This window comes from Bos mutus, chromosome 10 (assembly GCF_027580195.1).
Source record: "Bos mutus isolate GX-2022 chromosome 10, NWIPB_WYAK_1.1, whole genome shotgun sequence".
Classification (NCBI taxonomy): Eukaryota; Metazoa; Chordata; class Mammalia; order Artiodactyla; family Bovidae; genus Bos; species Bos mutus.
The window spans coordinates 55664968-55670967 of record NC_091626.1 but is presented as its reverse complement, the minus strand read 5'-3'; the positions used below and the strand labels follow the sequence as shown (position 1 = coordinate 55670967).

The 6000-nt window shown below is 35.8% G+C and overlaps 1 protein-coding gene across 10 annotated transcripts in view; it reads right to left on the bottom strand.

Annotated features, from left to right (window-relative positions):
- Nucleotides 1-1065: 1065 nt before the first annotated feature.
- The window catches only part of TCF12 (transcription factor 12), a 396425-nt gene continuing 391490 nt past the window's right edge, over nt 1066-6000 (bottom strand). For all 10 annotated transcript variants that reach the window (XM_070377972.1, XM_070377970.1, XM_070377974.1 and 7 more), the window contains one exon: nt 1066-3427. The gene's annotated coding sequence lies outside the window, so the exon portion shown is untranslated. The remainder of the gene's footprint in view (nt 3428-6000) is intronic.

Sequence of the window (6000 nt, the reverse complement as noted above, 5' to 3'; positions counted from 1 at the left end):
ATTAACGAGGAACTGACGAGACAGTCTCGAGATTTAATTTCAGCTCTGACATTCCATATTTTATTCTGAGATGGAGCTTTTTATATTATCAATTTGTATAAAGAGAAATCAGACTAAAATGTTTCTTTTCATTAACTCCCACAGGTGAAATAATCCATTGGGTCTACAATGTGAACAGCAGATTTTGTAATTCACCAAGAAAAGCAACTTGGCAGGATTCCAAGAGGGTGTGAGGATGACCCAGGTGTCTCACATATAGACCCTACAAATGTTTGTCCAAAAAAGTTTATCCATTGTTTCTTTTAGGCTCTTGCTTGGCATGAGGTCCTTGTGGATAATCATTATGCATATTTTTGGTGGGGGAGTGTTAGTGGGGGTTTATGTGGAAACTGAAATAAACACAGAGCTTCTAATCTGAAAACAGTAAAATACCATCCCCTAATACACAGGCTTTTTGTGAAGAAGAGGGCATAAAACATATGAAAGTGCTTCAAAGGATGTTAATTTGAAAAGCTTCATCTGCATCTTTTTCTATCTTCATTTTTGCTCTAAATCTGTAAATAAGTACATTTTAACCACTAATCACCGTTTGGTCAGCCTTCAGGAAAAGGCTAAGTGGCCACTATAATCGGTAGAGAGGGTAAGAGGAGAAATACATAACCCAGAGAAGCTACAGACTTACATTATCAGCTTAGTTCTACAAGCCTGATTCTGTCTTGATGGGTTTTCCAGATAAGGTCACAGCCAATGCACAAAAGAAAAGCAGCGTGGTCCTTAAAAACTCTTGCCCCGCCCCCACACACAAGAACTACATTAAGGTAATGCGTATGCTAACTAAACTTAGCTGTGGTAACTGTTCTGCAATATATACATATATCAATCATGAAGTTGTACACCCTAAACATTCACAATTATCATATGTCAATTACATCTCAAGAAAGCTAGGAGAAAAGAAAAAAAAGCAGTATGGGCATTCCTGGGAACAGTGAGACGGTGGGGGAAAAGAAAACCAACCAGAATGCATTACTGTTTGAGAGAGGAATGTAAAAAACTCACTAGTTTACTATGTTAAAAAAAAGATGGCACATTTATTGCTACATAAATGTTATATACATATTGTGTTTTCTGTTACAGTGACAGAAAAAATTTTGAACTTCTTGCTGCTGGTTGAAAAGGTTTATCAATAATACCTTGAATTTGACACAGGATACAAATCTGCAATAAACCAACAATGGAAACTGGAGAACAAGATGAGAAGCAATTCATCTCGAACAATTAGCTCTTACAATACTCCATAGGTACTACACGGTATGCTAGAATCCTACTATGGTCTTAAAATGCTATTGTAAATTTCTGATATTAATGAACAGGTTATGGTAAATAACCCTACATTTTTACTACCTAATATAATAAAATAAAGTAAGAAACTTTTTACTGAAAACTTTTCGATTTCAAAAATCTAGAAAGAGTAATATTTAGAATTCAAGAAATTTTCTTACAAGATTATTGTATAAAAGACTAGCTACAGTGAAAAATAAGCCAAATGTTTTTTTCTTTCTATTTTATGAAGGAAAGCTTCTGGGCATACTGCAGAGTCTAATATAGCGAAAAAGACAACAAGCTCCGAAGAAAAAGGCCAGGCAGTGGCATATGTTCACTCACACATCATAAGCAACAACTTCTGTTTAGCTGATTAACACTGAAAAGAAGAACAAGGCCACAGATAAGAGTCTGATGTAATCGGAGAATACAGGCAAATTAAAGTAACCAAAATGTCCACTACGTTTGCAAAAGAGTGATTTGTTAGGAACCATCCTGATCGGAGGATCTGAAGTTCTGTCTTAATTGTTTTTGTTCTTTCAAATTAACAGAAATCTTTAAGTTACATAGTGATTTGGGTCCTTTCTTCTGTGTGCTGATTGCCACTGTTGATATTGGCTATGAGGAATTATTAAGCCAAGACAACCTTGTTCAGCATGTTTTTCTCTCCCAGGGTTGTTGTGGTGGAAGACAGGTTTCATGGAAGTTCAAAGTGATTATTATGTCTTAAAAAACAACTCTTAAGGATTAGAGACAGAGGGGTGCCTTAATGCACAGTATTAAGATGGACTGACTAGGACTGGTTTGATGCTAATCTGGCTCATCTTCTTGGGACGGGGCAGACGATTTGCAGTTGATCACATCACCCGTCCAATTCCTCCCCACTGACCAGCCATCCAAATGACAGAGAAGTAAAGGTGAGAAGGAGGACACACGCGTGACCATTGCTCTTATATTCCATTAGGTAATTAGCCTCAGAGTGGTGTGTTCATTTATCACACTACCTGCCTTATTGACTACTGGGTTGTTATGTTCAACATAATCACAGCCTGAAAAATCTTCTTTGTATTTTAAATCCATTTTGTGCTTACTTACAGCTAACACTTTACAAGTACTATATGTAGTACTTACTGCTTGGAAAACAAAGCAATTTCTAAAAAGTAAATTCTTCACTTGTAATTTACACTTCTTGCTATTACAAGCTTTACTATGAAAACCTAGAAGCTTGAAAAGTCTTGGTTATTATTGGAAATAAAGCAAATATTTATTTTGGGGAAAATCTAGGGGACAAAATTTCCCCTTTTAAAATCTTAGCTAGGCTATGGTCACAGATGGTCTCTGCTTATCTTTGTAAGGTAAATATGCAAAGCACATAGAGCTACGTGGAGGACTCTGGACTGTGACCATAATCTATTCAGATTCAGAGACCAAATACAACAGCCACAACAAAAAAATAAAAACGAATGAAAAAATGAACACGAGAGAAATGCTATACCAAGTAATATTTTCCTATTTCATGGAAAACACTATTCATATGGCAAAAGGACAGGAGAGGGCAACAAAAGACTTTTCCCTTCCTTTTTAAGACACTAATAGGTATGCCGGGAATGCTAAGGGCCAATGGTTGTCACTGCTTTGTTCTCTGCATGTGAACAGCTTTAACTAATGCTGGCATCAGCTGAGTGGAGATCAGCTTTCCACATTAACTTTTTCCCTTTATATGTAGACCTTACAGTTCCATAACAATAAATAAAATTTGTAGTTACAATGCATTTGTCAATTCAGTTTAGGCACAAGGCAACTTCCACGGTGAGTGGAGAGATCGAGACAGTCTCTGATTGTGCAGAAGCGACACATGGCTTGCAACAAAATGATCTGTTGCAAACATCTCATGGGTTGACGTTCTATCTGATGAGCTTCCTATCTTCACTTCTGATGGAAGTGTTGACCAGTTGCTTTGATCGTAGGATTACATTTGCATTTCTTGCTTCAAGTGTTTTTTTTTTTCTTCTCCCTCCTATCAGGTTTGTGTCTTCAGATAATCTGAGTTGTCCAAGTCCTTATGAGGAGAGGTCACCTTCTATCTAGCCTATTGATAACTCTGGAACTGTGGTAGGGAGAGCCAAGGGAGAGAAGAGAACCAATTAGGACATCACTGGTAAAAATAAACACCTTCCCAGAAACAAAACAACTTGGTATTCCTCATTTATGCCCAGGTTGACAAAAAATTCAGTTACATAACTTATAAATGTTCTTTCTTTAAAGGTATAACCAAAATGGTTTTTCTTGATGTATGTGGTAAGGTTTTTAAAGGAACTCATGTAAGTATAGAATCCCAAAATATGGGATTCTATAACAGCTGTGGTAATTATGCGAACCTTAGTTTTGGCAACATGCAGGTTGGCAATACCTGAGCTCAGAGGGTCTGCTCGTCCAGTTCTCAGTGGGGAGACACCGTTATTTCTCAGTGGGGAGACACCGTTAAAACATATATTTATTGCTACATCTAGTTCACTGTAATGTGTTAATTGTTTACATATCTCTCTCTTAAACTGAAAGTTTCTGAGGGCGTGGACCTCAGAAAACAAAAGTTTTGAATAAAAAGACTTTCACTTTGAACTCATTTTCACATTGGTTTCAGTTCCTGGTCCATAGTAGGTCCTCAAATAAATGTTTGTTCAACAAATTTATTAAGAGAATTTTACTCTATTAGTACAATTTTATGTTTATATTCTTAATATAATATATATAGTAGTAGCTCTGAATTTTCCCCATTTCACCCATTTTGGATGGAAACAGCTTTAGGAAGAATCATACCTTTCACTTTTTTATTAAACAAGGACCACAGAATGGTTTTATAGTAGAGTGATGCTCTTAGGGATGGATAACTGCCACAGTCAAAGCTACTTCGCCTTATATTACGTGGTGGCAAACTCTTGCACTTTTTAGTCAGTCATTCTGCCGTCATCCACTTTTATCAATCATTTTGATTCTAGTAGTTGATTATCTCTTACTGGTTTTAATCTGCTATCCAGTTCTATAAAGAACTGAAGGTTATCAGGTGAAACCAGATAACTGACTTGATGAAATTAGCTAACTTTAAAACATATTTTAATTTCATCCACACTAGGCCTTTGAAATCTTATGGAACAAAGTGCATTTACTACATTTCTTATCACCTTGAACAACTCCCACCCTTCTCCCTCATACTTTTTAAAAAAGGATTCTTCTTGATAGGTGACAATGCTCAAGGCTTACTTTTAACCTAAAGTTGGGGAATTTCCTCATAAAAGAGATAAAAATAGAACTATGAAAGCGGTAGGAGATACAGAGGCAATGAAAGAACAGGAAGTAAACAGTAGGAGAGAAGAGAGATGTGAGGTAGGGAAAGCTGACTGAGAAAGAGCTAGAGAGAGACTGGGAAGAGAATAAGAGGAAATGTGTGCAACAAACAGAGAGACACAAGAAAAGAAGACAAAGCCTTTGAGGCAGGTGATGTGACACTGAATGTCAAGTGCTCTTCTCACAAGAAGCAGGTTACCTGGTACCAGGTTACCTAGTACCTGACCACAGGAAGGTACCTCTGCATAAGCTGCCAACTTACAAAGTCACTTCTGCATGGAAAAACACTGGCTTGTTTTTATTTTAAAGACCTTAAAACATATTTTTGAATAAAAATATTTTTTCATGATATTCTATAGTCTCCACAGGACATGAAGCAATGGCTTGGGTTTTAGAGGATCTGTAATTCAACTAGCTCTTCTCTTTGACAAGCATAGTCTGTTATATTGCTGATTTTCTTTTTCTTTTTTGGTGGGAAAGGTGATTGAGAGCTTTTTCCAGTGTGCTAATGTTAGAATTATAGTTGACACCTAAATAATTACATCAAGACTTTCCTTTCTTTGTACCCAAATGAAATCATCCATTTCTGTCTAGTTTAATCCTAAGAAGGATATATGAAGAGGTGGTAGGAAATCAATTTCTTCAAGTAAAGTTGGTTTATTAACTAACATTTGTAGTTTACAATATATTCTATCAAATTTCAAATGAAATGAAATTCAAAATGAGATATCCACAAAGTTAACAAAATGAAATTGCACTGAATATATTTTTCCTGCTCCAAATCTCACATCCATTTACTTTTACTTACTGCTTTTACTCTGCGGATTAAACTAGGAAACTAACTATACACTGGTGAAGGCAGGTTATAAAAATGAAGTTCCCATCTCTATACCTATTCCATGCTGCAAGCTGTATTTTGTTACTGATCCAAATATTTAATTATGTTCTATATTAATTTCTGTCACAGCAAACATTAACCTTACAACTTATAGATAAAATGAATGTATATATTTTAAGAAAAAGACGGTTCACATTATCTAACTACTTGGACAACAACCTGCTACCACTGTTGTCGCTTTGTTAAAAAAAAAATCACAAAGAAGCAAACTGTATTTAATTCATGAAGAGGAAGATTAAAAAAACAGTCTTTTAACAAGTAAATTCCCAAGAGAAGGATGCTCTGCTTCTGTTGTACACAACACCTTTACATTCCTGAATAGATTCCAGAAGGTGTAACTGATATTCTTACAGGAGAAGGAATGTGAGTATTACAGACTTGCATTAATGATTCAAGTGGAAGAAAGCACTGTTTTATGTATGAAGATCTCATGATAAAGA